The sequence below is a fragment of the Mauremys mutica genome, chromosome 3, assembly GCF_020497125.1.
Source record: "Mauremys mutica isolate MM-2020 ecotype Southern chromosome 3, ASM2049712v1, whole genome shotgun sequence".
Classification (NCBI taxonomy): domain Eukaryota; kingdom Metazoa; phylum Chordata; order Testudines; family Geoemydidae; genus Mauremys; species Mauremys mutica.
Window position 1 is genome coordinate 137,601,199 of NC_059074.1, and position 17,926 is coordinate 137,619,124.

Genomic DNA, 17,926 nt, shown 5'->3' on the forward strand with positions numbered 1-17,926 from the left:
ACTGATTAGTTTTAAAAAGCGGAGCCCTTACATTTGTTTTTTTCCCCCGCTGGGCTGGGTATATGTTTTCCTGTAAAATTAACCATCCCCCAAAATTTCTGAAATGACCTTTGGATAAGCAGTATTATCAGTGGCCTGCATTTGCTGAGGATCAATCTGTAGTCCCCGACTCGTCAGCTTTTCTCCTAGAAACATTAATTCTTGCACTCTGAATTTACATTTAGTTTTATTAAGGGTATGTCTACACTACAAAATTAGGTTGATTTTATAGAAGTCGATTTTTAGAAATTGATTTTGTATAGTCGATTGCATATGCACTACGCGCATTAAGTCAGCGGAGTGCATCCTCACTACCATCCCTAGCATCAACTTACGGAGCATTGCACTGTGGGTAGCTATCCCACAGTTGCTGCAGTCTCCGCTGCCCATTGGAATTCTGGGTTAAGCTCCCAATGCCTGATAGGACGAAAAACATTGTCGTGGGTGATTTTGGGGTACATTTAATCAGTCGTCTCTCCCTCTGTGAAAGCAACGGCAAACAATCGTTTTGCGCCAGACACCAGGGCAATTAGAAGAGCACAGCAAGGTGCTCTGCGCATCAGAGAGGCTTTGAAAACCAGTTTTATGACTGGTCAGGCTTCGGTGTGACAATTGTGTATGTTTCTCCTTGATGCAAACCCACCCCCTTTGTTGATTTTAATTCCCTGTAAGACAACCACTCTTCCCCCTTTTGAAATAAATTAACTATTGTTTTGAAACCATGCAGTCTTTCTTTATTAATTTAAAAAAAATGAGATAACGGACAAGGTAGCCCGGGTGGGGTGGTGGAGGAGGGAAGGACAAGGCCACATTGCTTATTGTATCCACACTAAAAATCAAACTGTTTGAATGACGACTTCTGTTGCTTGGGCCTTCCTCTGCAGTGGAGTGGCTGGGTGCCTGGAGCCTTCCTCATCCCTATCCCCCTCCCCCCGTGTTCTTTGGCGTCTGAGTGAGGAGGCTATGGAACATGGGGATGAGGGTAGGTGGTTATACGGTGAATGCAGCGGGCGTCTGTGCTCTTGTTGGCTTTCCTGCAGCTTCAACAGACTCTTCTTCATGTCCATTTGCTCCCCCAACAGACGCTTCATCATGTCCTTTCCTGGACTCTGCCACTGAATGCCTCCATGCATTAAGCTGTGCCCTATCAATGCGGGAGGACTACATGAGCTCTGAAAACATCATTGCGAGTGCATTTTTTTCGCTTTCTAATCTGCGATACCCTCAGGGACAGAGATGATAGGGGGAGCGTAGAAACATTCTATGCTCTATGATCCTGGGGGGACTGCATGGTTACCTGTGCTGCTGAGTTTGCCACGCTGACCAAACAGGAAATGAAATTTAAAAATTCCCAGATCTTTTCCTGTGTACCTGTGTACCTGGAATTCAAAGGGCTGTCCACAATGGAGCACAATGGAGCTCTCTGGGATAGCTCCTGGAGGCCAATACTGTCGATTTGCATCCTCACTACCCCAAATTTGACACAACAAAGTCGATTTTAGCACTACTCCCCTGGCTGGGGAGGAGTACAGAAGTTGATTTTAAGAGCCCTTTAGGTCGATGGAATGGGGTTGGTTCTAGGGTGACCAGATGTCCCGATTTTATAGGGACAATCCCAATTTTGGGGTCTTTTTTTATATAGGTGCCTATTACCCCTCACCCCCATCTCAATTTTTCACACTTGCTCTCTGGTCACCCAGGTTGGTTCTGTGGATGCATTCATTTTTAAATTGACCTAATGCGGCTAAATTCGACCTAACCCTGTAGTGTAGACCAGGCCTAAATTTCAATCCTTCTTCTTTTACTCTAGATAGTGCTTTAGTAAATCTTATATCCTGTTCTTCTAATGTTCTGCCCCATATTATTATGTCACGTACACTTTTTTTGCAATCTATATTTTTTAAAAAATATTGTTTATTCCTCTGTGAAATACCTCTGGATTTTAACATAATCCAAAGGGTAATCTTGTAAAATAGTAACACCTAAACGTTGTGTTAAATGTACATAGCAATATTTGCTTCACTATTTGCCCAAATCCTTCTGAAGCATCAAAAGAAGAAAAGTATTTTGCTCCTGACATTTGTCCAAATATTTCTTCCCCGGTAGGTGTTTTAAAGTGTTCCCTTTTAACATCTACTTATTTAAGCCTTTTGGATCTAAACATAAATGTAAGAATCCATCTTTCTTTTATACTGTTGCTAATGAATTCATCCACTAAGTCAGGTCTTTTAATTCCATTCTTTTAATTATATTTAACTTAATTAGCTTTTCCTTTTACTTGGGTACCCTATTTCTTAAAGCTTAGGGTATTTTTTCTATTTGCATGTATAACTGGGTTCTTTGTTTCACTTAACTCTTTTTTATACTCTATAACTCTATTTTATACATTGTATCTATCTTACCAGTGCCAGTGAATAACTCTGGAAATTGACGTTCTAGTTGCAGTGTTTCAGATTCCTGTATAGTCTGAATCCTACCAATTAAACATGTTTCTAAACATAAAATAGAATTATCTTGTCCCTTAACTACTACAAATCTTATGTTTTCTAAATTATCTTTAACTGTGACCTGTAATTCACAAATACCCATAACAGGATCTTTTTTTTTAACCATTATAAGATTGTAAGTTAATATGTATTTGTTCCCTTACTACAGGTTTTACTTTTAGACATTTTATGATTTTTCCAAAATTACGTTAGCTTGCGCTCCTGTATCTATTACATAGAAAATAAATGTTCCATTAGTAGATAGTGTAACTGTACAATCCTCCTTATAGTTCACAGAGTAACTCAGTTTCAAAATATCCAGAAACACATTTTTTTTCATCTGCAGTGTCACTTCTGTATTCTTTATTTGGGGTCTTTTCTGAGACTTTTGAATTTTGAACTAAATGTCTATTTCTAAGTTTTTTCCAGACTTCTCTGTTTACAAACTTTTGCAAAAAGATTTTGTTTATTGAAGATATGACATGTTTGAACATATGATGGACATTGTCTGGTGGTTCTTCCACTCCAGACCATTCTTTCATGTGCTCACGTTTTACCTTTAATACTTTCACTTTGTTTTCCCCATAGACTTTTTAAAAACTTTTTCTTATTAAGCCTATATTCACATCAGTTTGTTTTCTTTCTAAAATGTACAGTCATCATTGATTAATTCAACAATTTGGCAAATTCTTACTGCTTTTTCCAGATTTCGAGCTGGCTCTACTAACAGATTTTTTTCTTGTACTGATCTTTTTTATACCCATCAGTTTGAGCTCTTAGCACTATCTGTGATCAATTTATCTTTGTCTGCCAAGACTAGGTCTAATGTAGAATCTGCATGTTAATAGCAACACTTTTTGAGTTAGGAAATTGACATCTATAATACTTAGAAATGCCAAGGAAGTTTAGTATTGGCAGCATGAGGTCACTCAGATTGAAGTCCCCCTTGATTGTGCAGCTTTTCCCCCCTACACATTATAGATAGGTGTGAAAGGAGCTGCTCGTCCTGTTGCCTAAAGCAAGTGGTGGTTTGTAGCAGACACCAACTAATACCCCAACTTGTGCTTTAGTTGTTAGGACCTTGTTCCATAAGCATTCAAGATAATATATTTCAGTGACTAGGAAACAGCTAATGCCATTTTTGATATGGAGTGCCAGTCCCCCACCCCATTTGTCTGTTCCATCCTTCCTAAAAATCAGTGGTTTTAACCTATTAACATTCTAATTGTGTGGTTCATCCCACCATGTTTCAGTAATACCACCTATGTCAAATTCATGCTCATAAATTCCTCTTGATTGTTACCCAGGCTCCTAGTATTGGCAATTAAATAATTTCTTCTCTTCATGTCCTTTGTTTCCTTGATTATTTCTGTTCTTCACATCTCAGTTCCATGCTAAATGGTGCTCCTAGCTTCTCTCTTTTAACCTCCCTTTTTGTTATTCATTTAACACTCTCTTGACTACTCTAATTAATCTATTGCCTAGAGGAGGTGGAGGCCATCCAAACTATACAGCCACTTTTCCCCACAAAAGGTAGATCAACATAATACAACACTAAAACCCTCAATCCTACACCACTTACCTAGTCAGAGATTTACTTCCAGAATCTTCTGCCTTCTGTCTTCCTTTGTTCATGGGACAGGAAGAATCTCAGAGAAGTTCACTTGGACATTCTTTTTCTAGATCATGCTTCCAAGTTCCCTGAAGTCATCTATTATATGCAGGATACCTCGTGATGCAGTGTCATTAGTGCCAATATGAATCATCACCAACTGATTTTTACCCATTGACTTCAGAAGTCTATCCAGTCTTAGAGTGACATCTTGTGTATTGGCTCTGAAAAAACAGTGCACCATCTTGCTGTCTGCTTGTCAGATGCTGTGGATTTCACACTCAGGCCAACGGGGTTACAGAGACAGAGCTCACGTTTTGTGCCATCACACTGCAAGGCCAGACAAGGAAACTTCACCTGATGACTCAACAGGTGCAGCTGACTAGCAGCAAACCACTGATTGAACACCTCTTAGCATAAAGATTCCTTTTCCTTCCACACCTCTTGTCTGAGCAACTAGTTGCTAGGCCTGCTGCCTACCAGACCCCTGAGGCCAAATTTTTACCTCCTTGCCTGGTTCCTGCTTCCAGACCTTGATCCTGGTGCCTCACCCTAACCTCAGTTCCTGACTCCAGCTTTGATGCTTGCCATGGCCTCTGGCTCTGGCTCTGCTCCTCAGTGTGATTCCTACCTACAACACCGATTTGACTGCAGGCTTCGGCCACTAGGTCAGACTGCCAATGTTACAGGCTCATGCCTGCCCACCCACCCTGAGCTGCAACCAAATCAATGCCTCAGCCTCTGTGTTTGCAATCAGTCTCTTTTGGGCCATATGGTGCAGCTTCTACTCAAGCCTTCCCATGCTGGTTCAGGCCTTGTGCAGTGGCTGCTATTTTTTTTCAGGTATCACTAAACAAAGGGGCATTTAATTGCTCCCTTATTTACCGGAATGAAAGGTGGCTTAGGTCTGTGACTGCCCATAGATCAAAGATACACCTGCTGGCAGCCACCACTAACTTTCAGCACAACAATATTTTAAGTATTAATCACAGGGAAGTAGAGCTAGGATTGACATTTCATCTTTAACTCTGTAGTTCATGAGTTATAAGTGCTTAATTTCTCACTGATCATGTAGCAACACTAGTGTTTTGCATAGAAGCTCATAGAATAAATAATGAATTGCCAATGGAGATCTTAAGCTCTGTGAAATGGAACTATTTGGCTTGACGACTCCTTAAAAATGGCATCCCTAGCCGAGGCCACAAGAGCCCTACTGCTCTCAGTTACCGTTAGAAGAACATAGCCACATTCATTTAGCTTTCACTAAAGCAGTGGTTCTCAAACCATGGGTCAGGACCACAGAGTGAGTCACAAGCCTGTTTTAATGGGCTCACCGGGGCTGGTGTTAGACTTGCTGGGGCCGGGGCCAAAGCACAAACACAAGCCCCACCATCGGGGGCTGAAGCCCAAGCCCCAGCACCCTGAGTGGTGGGGCTTGGACTTTGGCCCCCCTGCCTGGGGTTATGTGGCTTGGGTGGGCTCAGGCTTTGGTCCCTCCTCACCTGGAATCATGTAGTAATTTTTGTTGTCAGAAGGGGTTGCAGTGGAATGAAGTTTGAGAACCCCTGGACTAAGGGAATGTAAACCCAGCTGCCTTTAGCTAAAGCCTTTGAAACCTAATCTTCTCTGAGACCCACTGAAGACCAGGAAATCTTTGTTTAGTAGCTACTAGCTGGGACACTTCCCATAGTTGTGAGGCACCTGCACTTAGCGTGAGGAAGCTTTGCCTGTGCCTACTGGTGCTCAGCTCCCTGACTCCATTGGCCACGGGCAACACAAGCACTCACCTCCAGGCCAGTGCAGGACCCACGCTCTTTCTCTCTCCAGGTTAGCAATATACTCACTCCAATCCTTGAGCCCTCCCAGCATCTCCCCTGAGTGTCCAGTTCCTGGTGCACTGGTTATTCACAATGTTCACAGACTTGGTACATCAAACAAAGCAGTACATCCCAATTTACCAGTTTCACCTCAATTCATGGCCCCATCTAACACACAGCATGTAAACATTAGAGACAAGGTGGGTGAGGTCATATATTTTATTGGAGCAACTTCTGTTGGTGAGAAATTGGTCCAATAAAAGATCTTACCTCACTCACTTCCCTTGTCTCTCTAACATCCTGGGACCAACACGGCTTCAAAAAGAACCAGGAGTACTTCTGGCACCTTAAAGACTAACAAATTTATTTGAGCATAAGCTTTCGTGGGCTAAAACCTACTTCATCGGATGCATGCAGTGGAAAATACACTAGGAAGATATATATACACAGAGGACATGAAAAAATGGGTGTTGCCATACCAACTATAATGAGAGTAGTCAGTTACGGTGGGCTATTATCAGTAGGAGAAAAAAAACTTTTGTAGTGGTAATCAGGATGGCCCATTTCCAACAGTTGATAAGAAGGTGTGAGTAACAGTAGGGGAAAAATTAGCATGGGGAAATAGAGTAGCAGCCATGTGTTCCATTCTATGCATCCGAAGAAGTGAGCTGTAGCTCATGAAAGCTCATGCTGAAATAAATTTGTTAGTCTCTAAGGTGCCACAAGTACTCCTGTTCTTCATGGGGAAATAGGTTTTACTTTGTGTAATGACCCATCCACTCCCAGTCTTTATTCAAGCCTAATTTAATGGTGTCCAATTTGCAAATTAATTCCAATTCTGCAGTTTCTGGTTGGAGTCTGTTTTTGAAGGGGTTTTTTTTGTTGGAGTATTGCGACTTTGAGGTCTGTAATTGAGTGACCAGGGAGGTTGAAGTGTTCTCCGACTGGTTTTTGAATGTTATACTTCTTGATGTCTGATTTGTGTTCATTTATTCAGAGACTGTCCAATTTGACCAATGTACATGGCAGAGGGGGCATTGCTGGCACAGGATGGCATATATCACCTGCACATCTACCAATTGCTAGCTAACAAACCAGTCTGTGTTTTTAAACTAGTACAGAACAAGTAATTTCCCCCCCTCATTTCTAACTATTATGATCCTATTTTCCTCAATGTGCATTATTCTCTTTACCTTTTGGTAGACAAAAGTCATTATCTTTTCCATTTGCAAAATGTTTGGAATTAATCATTTTATCACCCCAATCCTTGGGGGACGGGGGCCAAGGAAGGGGAAGAAGGATAGCTCCGTGATTAGTTGTAGGGAGGCTCTTTTTAGATGCTGACCATATCAACAGTATGACAGCCTTACAGTCAGGAGGTCTAGGTTTGATTCCCTGCTCCTTCCCAGACTGCATCTGTAAAATGGAGATAGTAGTATTTCCCTACCTCACAGCGGTTTCATAAGGATAAATACATTGAACATTATGAAGTGTTTAGGTGTATCTTGAAAGCTTGTCTCTCTCACCAACAGCAGTTGATCCAATAAAATATTACCTCACCCACCTTGTCTCTACTGCAGGAATCAGCAGCCTTTGGCATGTGGCTCACCAAGGTAAGCCCCCTGGCAAGCTGGGCAGATTTGTTTACCTGCCGCATCCGCAGGTTCGGCAGATCGCAGTGCCCACTGGCCGTGGTTCGCAGCTCCAGGCCAATGGGGGCTGCAGGAAGTGATGCGGGCCAGGGGATGTGCTGGCCGCTGCTGCCTGCAGCCTCCATTGGCCTGGGATGGCAAACTGCGGCCAGTGGGAGCCGCGATCGGCCAAACCTGCGGATGTGGCAGGTAAACAAAACAGCCCAGCCCACCAGGGTGCTTACCCTGATCTCTTCTCTACTGTAATAGGGGTCATATGAGTAGCTAGAAGAGGTAGTGTGTGTCTCTTGCAACCTCTATTAGAAAGGTAATGCATGCAGTTAATTTATGTGCCCACTAGATGACACTCACGTTAAATATAAACACAGGCTCACAACGTAATAAAAAGCTCTGCCTTTTGAATAAAAATGACATTTAAACTACAGTTTCCTGTCCTATGTGGGAGACCAGATGTCTCACGTTGCTTAGAATTATTTGGATTTGGAGGGCAATTTAAGAGTCACTTTGGAAGTTCTTCCTTTTCTTATGTGTCCTAAGTTGATGAGATACCATTGTGATCTGATAACACCCTGTGCCGCTGCAGACTCTGATTCTATCTATGTCAAATCACCCGGAAAGTGCTGTCATGCCTTTGTCCAACAGGAGGAGTTCAAGGAATTCATGTCTTCAAGTACACACAAGCGTCATGCAACTCTTTTCTTTGGTTCCAAATTGCTTTGAATTCCTTGCAACCCCCCTCTCCAGGAATTTAGGGGTTGAATAAACCCCCAAACAGAACTCTTTTGGAGATCCCACATTTCCCTTGTGCTAAGTTTAAAAGGATACTGTCAAATTATCTCCTATTGTAAAAAGTAAGACTTGAAACTGATTTGAATTGATATCCCCGAAAAAGCTTATTAAAAAAACCCAAACAGTCGTTTTTTCAGGTTTGTGTGCTTTGTGCACTTTACAGACCGTGTACAGTAGAGATGATCGGAAAACTGAATTTCCATTTGGTGGGAAATGCCAACATTTTGATATTTGTTTTTATTCTGAATTGGACTGAAAGAGCTGGTATTTAGAAATTTCCAGTGGCACAAATGTTTTGTTTTGGAACCATTTTGTTTTGATAAGGTACAAATGTTTTCCTTCAATTATCATTTTGAGTGACTGGCAAAACAGCAAAGTGAAATAGAAATATTAAAATACTTTGAATTCAAATATTAAATGATTATTCGTTCTGGGAAAGTCCTCCATGCTTTTGCTTGTGCCTTAGTACAGTCCTTCAGAGGAAATAATCTAGCTAGGACTAGGAGACCTTCTTGGGGAAAAAGAAAGAATCCGTTGGATTATTGCACAACACTTATTGTTAAAGTTATTCCTGCTAAGAAACACACATGAGACGGGAAAAGAAATGATAGAAAAGGAAGGGAAAACTCCTGTCACATTGATGCTTGTTTCATATGCATGTTGTCACAGGAAGGTTAGTCACAAAGAGTCACACTTTATACCCCTGGAGAACTTAGTTCACTTCCATGGTCTGAGACAGCATCTAGTTGGCATGCTTCTGGTCCTCCCTAGACTCTCTTGCATGTTGGGGGAATGCACTTTAAGCTGTATTAGCCTGTGATGTTGATCACGGTGAACTTGCGTAATTCCAATGTCAATTAGACAGAGGCCAAAAATGAAGATAGGAAAGACATTAAATGGACTACAGATGAAAGTGACACAAGAGGAGAGGCAAGCAGGACTCCTATCTCTTACATCCATGAGTATTTGATTATAGCGGTGTCTGGAGTTGTCAGGTTCCTTCTCCTGGCCTGCTCTGCTTTCTAAACTGAGAAAGCTGAAACAGTGTCCCTCAGTAATGCAAAGTGGTGGGAATGACTATGATGATGATAGTCATGATGTGATGCTGGTTAATGCTCTCTGATACCCTCAAGTTTGGTCCAAAAAATAGCCTTGTTCCCTCAAAATCAACCAACTAACACAAGTATTTGCTGGTTCATCTATTTATGTATTTATTTGGATTTCCACAATAATGAAAGGGGGCACCTTGCCAAGACTCTAAGGGCTAGAATTGCAATGGAGAGTTAGGTACCTAACTGCTCCTTTGGGTCTAAGTTCAAAATTTGGTGCCACTGACATTCATAAAAACCCTGCTTAGCTGCTGCCTACCCTGGAGGTTCTTAAAATTCATAATCATCCAAATGTCCACTGGTGAAGTCTCCAAGGTGCCTAAATTTTTACTGATGCACATGCACAAAACCACCTAAGTCCTGACACTGCTGGGCTGCTTGGCACTCTAGCTCAGTGTTTTTCAAACCATGGGTCGTGACCCGCTACTGGGTTGCGGCATATAAGGCACTGGGTCACCTTGCTCTGGTCAGCACCACCAACCAGGACATTAAAAGTCCCATTGGCGGGGCTGCCCAAGTAAGGCAGGCTAGTGCCTAACTTTCCCCGACACCGTGCTGTGCCCCGGAAGCAGCCAGCAGCAGGTCCAGCTTCTAGGCAGGGGGGCCAGGGGCTCCGCGCACTGCCCCTGCCCTGAGCAGCGGCTCTGCACTCCCATTAGCTGACAACCGGCCAATGGGAATTGGGGCAGGGGCAGTGCCTGTGGGTGACAGTCACATGGAGGTGCGCAAGCAGCTCCATGTGACTGTCACCCACAGGCACTGCCCCTAGAAGCCAGACCTGCTGCTGCCCATTTCTGGGAGACAGTGCGGTCCGCACTGCACCCCAGCTGCACCGTTGACCGGGAGCCACCAGAGGTAAGTCCATGCCCCAACCCTGCACCCCAACCCCCTGCCCCAGCCCTGTGCCCCCCCCAAACCTGGAACCCTTCCAGCACTCCCAGCCCAGAGCCCTGACCCCCTCCCACACCCCACTTCCTTACCTAGAGCCCCCTCCCACACCCTGAATCCTTCATTCCTGGCCCCACCCCACAGCCCTCACCCTGCACCTCAATCCTCTGCCTCAGCCCTGAGCCCCTCCCACATCCCAAATCCCTCATCCCCAGCTTCGTTGGGTCACGGGCATCAGCAATTTTCTTCAACTGGGTCCCCAGAAAAAAAGTTTGAAAAACACTGCTCTAGCTCAGTGGTTCTCAAACTTAGGCCACCGCTTGTTAAGGGAAAGCCCCTGGCAGGCCAGGCTGGTTTGTTTACCTGTCGCGTCCGCAGGTTCAGCCGATCGTGGCTCCCAATGGCCGCAGTTTGCTGCTCCAGACCAATGGGGGCTGCAGGAAGTAATGCACATTGGAAAAAATAACCCCAACAATACATACAATATGATGGAGGCTAATGTAGCTACAACTAATCAGGAAAGTGATCTTGGAGTCATCGCGGATAGATCTCTGAAGATGTTCATGCAGTGTGCAGTGATGTTAGGAATCATTAAAAAGGGGATAGAGAATAAGATGGAGAATATCTTATTGCCATTATATAAATCCATGATATGCCCACATCTTGAATACTCTGTACAGATGTGGTCTTCTCATCTCAAAAAAGATATACTGGCATTAGAAAAGGTTCAGAGAAGGGCAACTAAAATGATTAGAGGGTTAAAATGAGTCCCATATGAGGAGAGATTAAAGAGGCTAGGACTTTTCAGCTTGGAAAAGAGGAGACTAAGGGGGGATATGATAGAGGTATATAAAATCATGAGTGGTGTGGAGAAAGTAAAAAAGGAAAAGTTATTTGCTTGTTCCATAATATAAGAACTAGGGGCAGGACCGGCTCTAGGTTTTTTTGTTGCCCCAAGTGAAAAGAAAAAAGAAAAAAAAGAAACCCTCCAAGAGTGCCACTGCCGAAGCAAAAAGCGGAATGCCGCCCCTGGCATTGTGCTTCCCCAAGCACGTGCTTGGTTTGCTGGTGCCTAGAGCCTGACTAGGGGCCACCAAATGAAATTAATGGGCAGCAGATTTAAAACAAATAAAAGGAAGTTTTTCTTCACACAGCGCACAGTCAACCTGTGGAACTCCTTGCCTGAGGAGGTTGTGAAGGCTAGGACTATAACAGGTTTTAAAAGAGAACTAGATAAATTCATGGAGGTTAAGTCCATTAATGGCTACTAGCCAGGATGGGTAAGGAATGGTGTCCCTAGCCTCTGTTTGTCAGAGGGTGGGGATGGATGGCAGGAGAGAGATCACTAGATCATTGCCTGTTAGGTTCACTCCCTCTGGGACACCTGGCATTGGCCACTGTCAGAAGACAGGATACTGAACTAGATGGACCTTTGGTCTGACACAGTATGGCCATTCTTATGTTCTTAGAAATGCTTTAGAATCCTGTTGTAATGCCACCTGTTGATACATTTGAAACTGGTCAAGTTTTGTAAACATCATCCCACCTGCCACTCTAGCAAATAAATCTTGTCCCTTTGAACTCAATACTGATCCACCTTCAACAAGGAGTATCTGGTGACTCATGCTTCCATCAGGTTTAGGAACCCGCACAAACAGACTGGAAAACCCTATTGGTCACATTATTCAATTTCTGAATAAACGTCTAATTGTCTTTCTATAGATTCTTGCAAACTACAAGGACAGCACAAGCCTTAAGGAATTTAGCACCTTTTGGCATCTTGAAGTACACAGTTTTGTATCAGACTTTTAATTTAATGTTGCCATTAGATGTAAGTTGAGGTACAGAGTGCTCAACGCCAGCTTGATCCTGTCAAGAACATTTCTAGTAGACCATTTCCTTCTTTAACAGTTATTGGCAACAACAAATAGGTATCCTTGTACTAACAGTGACCTGCAGGAACCTCAAACCTTTATCTTGCTTTGACTTCAGTTTTTCAACACTACTTCGCTTTTAGTATAACTAGCAAATTTTCTCTTGTACATCTCTTCAGAGATTATTGATAAAGCACCTATATCATCTTCCATCCTCCTATTTACATTATGCATATTAATCCACGATAGAGCATTTGAGTGCCCGTTTTCTGTACTACAAACAGTTCTTAGAGCATAAGCCATCTCATTATGACTTTCTAATAGACTCGTCCTGTTTACACTACTGATGCAGTGTTTCATACTCTTAGGTAAACAAGTATTTCTTCTATTTTAATTTCTTTCTCTGCTCTAGTGCATGAAAAGCACAAGCCAAATGCCCCGTTTTTCAGAATCACCTGCCCTTCAGATATTGAAGAAACAATGCTCTGAATGATAATATGTTCCCAAGAACCAAAACATGGCTGCGTCAAAGTTGTCGATGATCTCCTGAGTGTAGTGATTCCTGTCATCTTCCTTTTTTTTGTGGACTGGCCCTTCTTTCATTCACGTGACACACAGGCAGAGTGAGGTTCTTGCATTGCTGGATGTTTCGTTTGGTGGACTCAAATTTATATCCACAGCTCTTTCCAGGTTAAGTTTCTTTTTGTGAACAATACTCACTTAGTAGCCTTTTTTCTTAATTCTGGATTTCTGATTCCAGCAGATGGTTACCAAAAGGACAGCCTCTGAAGACCAGACATGAAATTCACTTGAGAAACCAGCATGTAGGTTACAAAATTTGCTTTGAGCACATAGTGCCTTCCTTTCTGACTCTTTCTTTCTTTCGTGCTTCAATTGAGTCCCCAAAGTTCATGTCACTTCATTCTCAGGGCAAACATAAGCCTTTCAGAACTGAAAATTCTTTTTGGATGGTCCTTAGGTCAGTGCATTTGAATATCATACAGCCAAAAGCTTATCCCTCAAATCAGGGCTAACCATCCCTACAGTTAATTATTCTGACAATCTTTGCTGTAATGTGTCCAAAATACATCCATTGCTGCTAGGCCTTTCAAGTGAGCAATATATTGTAGTGTTGATTCTTCTGGCTAATGGTAGAAAATACATACGTGTCTGTGATCAAATCTGATGTTTCAGGGCTTCACCGGTAGCCTTCAGAGGGTCAGGAAGGATCCCCCCCCCCGCCCAACAATGCACATTTGGCTAGATGTATTCTGGGTTTATTTTCCCCTCCTTCCTCTGAAGCATCAGGGATTGGCCACAACTGAAGACTGGACAAGATAGACCAATGTTCTGAGGTGGTACAGAGAATCTTTTCTTAGATGTCTGTCTGATGTGTCTTGTTCACATATTCAGGATAACCTGCTTGCCATTTTTGGGGCTGGGAGGGCATTTTCCCCCAGGTCAGACTGGCAGTGACCTTTGGGGCAAGGAGTTCCTTCCTTTGCAGTATGAAGTGTACCAGCATCATTTGAGCATATCTCATCTATCAATTCCCTACCATTGCTGGGACCTTAGGCACTGGCATCCACTCAGTCTCTACCATCTCTAACTATGGCACACAACAAAGAGTTCAGTCACCTGAGGACTGAATTGTTTTAGTCTAAAGCCCAAGTTATTGAGCACAACACAGGGGTAACTGGGTGACATTTAATGGCCTATGATATACAGAAGGTCAGACTAGATGATCTAATGAGCCCCTACTGGCCTTAAACTTTGTGAAATCTAACTGTGCAGAACCCTGTTTTGCTTGAGTAGATATTGAGTGTGTGGTTGTCTGATAAAGGATTCTAGAGGTCTCTGTATGGAGGCACTGGAGCCAAAAATCCACTGAGAAATATTACACCCTGACTATGGACTGAAATACTGTTTTCATTTGCTGTGAGGAATTCACCAAGCCCTTGTGCATAGTGGTAAGACTCCAAAAGGCTCTGCCCCTTTCTACAAATGTTACATCTTACAGTAAAAGCAGCAAAGAATCCTGTGGCACCTTATAGACTAACAGACGTTTTGGAGCATGAGCTTTCGTGGGTGAATACCCACTTCAATACAGTATTACTGAACATGTTGTTTCTTCATCGCAACTTGTACAGTGCTGGTTTCATGACCACTGGGTTGTCATCACTGTTATGTTCTGATTAGAGCCCCTGAACAGGGATAATAGTAACCAGCAGAGAGAGAGGTGTTAAAAGGAACTGTCTGCACTTTGCTGAGGAACATGCAGCCAGCACACAGGCAGCTTCCTGAATGCTGCAGACAGTGCCTCCTTGAAAGAGCTGAGAGCAATAGGAAGGTAGTCATGCCTGGATTCACAAAATTTTACCCTCTGCAGCAATGAGTTATAATTAACCCCATCCTAACACGTAAGGTCCAAAGGACTGGAAGCTGTTTAGACTTCCAAGCCAACGTGAGGCTCCTTGCCATATGAGCAGCATACAGGCGATTGTATACATATTTGGAATATAATCCTCAAAAACAGTGTGAGATAAAGAAGCTAAAACCAATGGGCTCTGCATGGTCTGACAGAGTCAGAGGTTTATAGTATCTCCCCTTCAGCCCCTGCAGACAATTGCCCTTCCCCCTGGCAGGACAATGGAGGCTAACAGTAGAGTCATTCACTGTTAAGACCACAGAGTGGTGGAGAAGGGAACAGAAGGAGCACCAGGTGTTAGAAACTAGTTTTAAAAAGAAATGCTTTTTGGCAGAGCAGGGGACACCACTGGCAGAATGAGAAGGCTGGGCAGGAGGAATGGGGGAGCAGGAAGAGCCCGAACTCTTGGGAGTGGTCAGGACAATGGAGGGAGGGGTTTTCATTCAGGTGTTTGTTATTTTCTCATAGATCTGTAAATATTCAGTGCTTTTTGTTAGTCTCTAAGGTGCCACAAGTATTCTTTTTGTGTGTTTAAGAAGTTTCTTGAGAAGCCTGTGTTTCTAGTTTTAGCTGTGACGTTGTCCCTTGAGGGTTAAACTGTGTATTGAGGCGCTCATGAGACAGCATGCATAAAGTATTGGGGTGATATTAGGGGGTTCAACAATGGTCTTGGGGCCCTCGTTAGCTGGCTCTTACAGCCCAAGAAAGAGAACCATACAAATCTGTACCCAGGAGTGCTTGTCTGATGTTTATGACATTAGTTATCCTTTATCTAGCAGAGGTTAAACCAGTCTTAGGTGGTTTTGCAGGTGTGCAGGAACCAAAAGCAATGGCTTCAGATAACCCAGTCACTGCTACTTAACAATACAGATGACAATTTCTTTGGAGTTTTACTTTCACCATGTTCTGATCAGGAGACTGGTTGGTAACATCCCAGGTGGGGAAATCCAAGTTGGCAAAAGGAAACAAAGAACCTTGGAGTGATTAAAAACCAAAGTCCTGATGCTGAGTAAGAGTGCAGAGCCATCATGGTTAGTACATGGGGGAAATGGTACTGTTGCCTGCAAACCCAGTCTACAGACAGGGTGAATGCTGGGATTCCACCCTGAGACAAGAGAATTCTGACAGAAGATAAACCAGTCACTTTAACTGCAAAAGTCCCCCTCCATGGGTCCTTTAGGTGAACTAGAATGAACTAAACTTGTTCTTTATTGGGGCAATGAAACATACATAAAGTGTTGGATCATAAAATTGGCTGGATCCAGGGACATGGCAACTTTTACCCATATCCCCTCCTCACCAAAGTCCAGTCGCTCAGAGTGGTTACGCACTGGAATAAATTGCCTAGGGAGGTTGTGGAATCTTCATCATTGGAGATTTTTAAGAGCAGGTTAGACAAACACCTGTCAGGGATAGTTTAGGTAATGCTTATCCCTGCCCCAAGGGCAGGGGACTGGACTAGATTACCTCTCAAGGTCCCTCCCAGTCCTATGATTCTAAAAATCAGTTTCACTCACTGCTTTGCCAATACACCCCTAGTTTCCTCTTCTCTCCCCAGGAGGTCATCTAGTCTAACCCCCTGCTCAAAGGGGGACCAATACCCAGACAGATATTTACCCCAGTTTCCTAATTAGCCCCCTCAAAGACTGAACTCACAACTCTGGGATTAGGCGGCTAATGCACAAACCACTGAGCTATCCATCCTACCTAAGCTACTATAGGCACTTTGGAAGATAGAATTAGAATCCAAGAAGCTAGGCTCAATAAAGACAAGTGCCAAAGACTACAATTAGGAAGAAAAAAACAATGTACAAATAACTAGCTAGCTGGTAGTACTGCTGAAAAGACTCAAGGGGTTACAGTGGACCACTAATTGAATATGAGTCAGCAATGTAATGCAGTTGTGAAAAAGGCTAATATCATTCTCGGGTGTAATAACAGGAGTGTTTTATGTAAGACACAGGAAGTACCTATGCTGTTCTACTTGGCAGTGGTGGGTCCTCAGCTGGAGGACTATGTCCAATTCTGCATGCCACACTTTAAGAAAGATGTAGACAAAGGAGTCCAAAGGAGAGGAACAAAACGTTTCGAAAATCTGATGTACGAGGAAAGGTTAAAAAACTGGACGTGTTTAACCTTGAGAAAAGAAGACTGAGGGGGGACCTGATAACAGTTTTCAAATATGTTAAGGGCTGCTATAAAGAGGTTGGTGATGAATCGTTCTCCATAGGACAAGAATTAATGGTCTTAATCTGCAGCAAGGGAGGTTTAGGTTAGATAGTAGGAAAACTTTCCAACTATGAGGGTAGTTAAACTCTTGATTAGGCTTTCAAGCTCTGGCTAGGCGGTGGAATCCCCGTCCTTGTAGATTTTTAAGAACAGGTTGGACAAATACCCATTAAGAATTGTCCAGGTTTACGTGGTCCTGCCCCAGCACAGGGGCCAGGACTAGATGACCTCTTGAGGTGCCTTCCAGCCTTCTATTTCTATGATAAATCTGAACACTTTTGGTCTGGTCCTGTAAAAAAAATGATAAACTAGTACACTCCAAGTCCTTGGTCCTGCAGACTGATCCAGTTGTATGGACCCTGACATCTGTGCAGAATTCCATCAAAGTCAACAGGGGTCTAAGTTAGAACAACTATTGTTAGATGACTATTTATCTTTTGTACTTATATGACCCCCATTACCTTAGTATCTGAGTACTTTACAATCCTTAATGTATTTATTCTCACAGTACCCCAGGAGGTAAGTAAGTGCTATGATGCCATTTTATGGATGGGGAACTGACACACAGAGAGGCTAAGGGACAGAGCTTTAAACCTATCTAGGCACCCAAAGTTGCAGATTTAATGGGATGATCAAAAGCACCTAGGCATCTAATTTCCACTGAAATCAATCAATAGGAGTTAGGTGCTTCTGAAAATTATACTTAGGCACCTTAGCTGCATTGTAGGGGGTCTACATTTTTTTTAAACTGTATCTAAGTGAGTTTCCCAAGGTCATACAGGAAGTCAGTGGTGGAGCAGGGACCTGAGCCCATCTCTCCTTAGTCCCAGGCTAGTGCCCTAATTACTGCCCAGTTCTTTCTCTGAACTGAAAGAAAGAACAGAAATCATTGAAGGAAAGACAAAACAACACAGAAAAAGTGAATGGAAAGAGAATCTGAAGTCACCAGAGGAAAATGTGGAACAGATCAATGGAATGAGAGCCAGAGGACCAAAGTAAAAAG